We start from the raw sequence: 724 nt of genomic DNA on the forward strand, positions 1-724 counted from the left end.
CCCGCCCGCCCTCCTCACGCCCTGGGCGGTCAGAGCAGCCCCGTCCATCCACGGCCAGCTTACCTTGCGGTGGCTTTTCAAAGCCCTCTGCTGCGCCAGCGGGGCGCTGATGAGTTTGGGTGTTCAACTCTGTTTCAGTGTGTCCCCTCTTGTCACCTCTGGTTGTTCCTCCGCGCTTCAGCCTCCACTGCCTTCTCACAGGACCGGGCTGAGGTAGGGGGGCCGCTCCCGGTAGGTCTGGGCTGTGGAGGCGGCAGGTCTGATCTGATCCGTAACTCCTTTTTAATCTGGCACACGTTATGCTGGTGGAGAGGAGTTGGATACGTAGGGTGGAAAACCAGTTTTTTTCTGTTCAATGCATCCTGGCACTCTGCTTGCACTGGGTGGTGGCAGACTGAAATTTGTGATACCGCCTTTTTGTCAGCAGATTTCCTCTTATGTAGGAAACAACTTTTTTTTCCCGCTGTGGAAAGAGGCAGAGTAGGGACCTGTGTACCCTTTTGTATTTGCTCCTCCATCTTAAGGACAGCAGACGGTGAAGCATCAGACCTTCATAAAGGATGACAGGACAACTCATCCTTGGGTACAGCTGCAAGGATCATAGAATCATAGAATCATTAAGGTTGGAAGAGACCTCTAAGATCATCGAGTCCAACCGTTGACCCAACACCCCCATGCCCACTAAACCATGTCCCTCAGCGCCTCATCTACCCGTCTTTTAAAT

The sequence above is a fragment of the Pygoscelis adeliae genome, unplaced genomic scaffold (genome assembly GCF_000699105.1).
Source record: "Pygoscelis adeliae isolate BGI_AS28 unplaced genomic scaffold, ASM69910v1 Scaffold444, whole genome shotgun sequence".
Taxonomy (NCBI): domain Eukaryota; kingdom Metazoa; phylum Chordata; class Aves; order Sphenisciformes; family Spheniscidae; genus Pygoscelis; species Pygoscelis adeliae.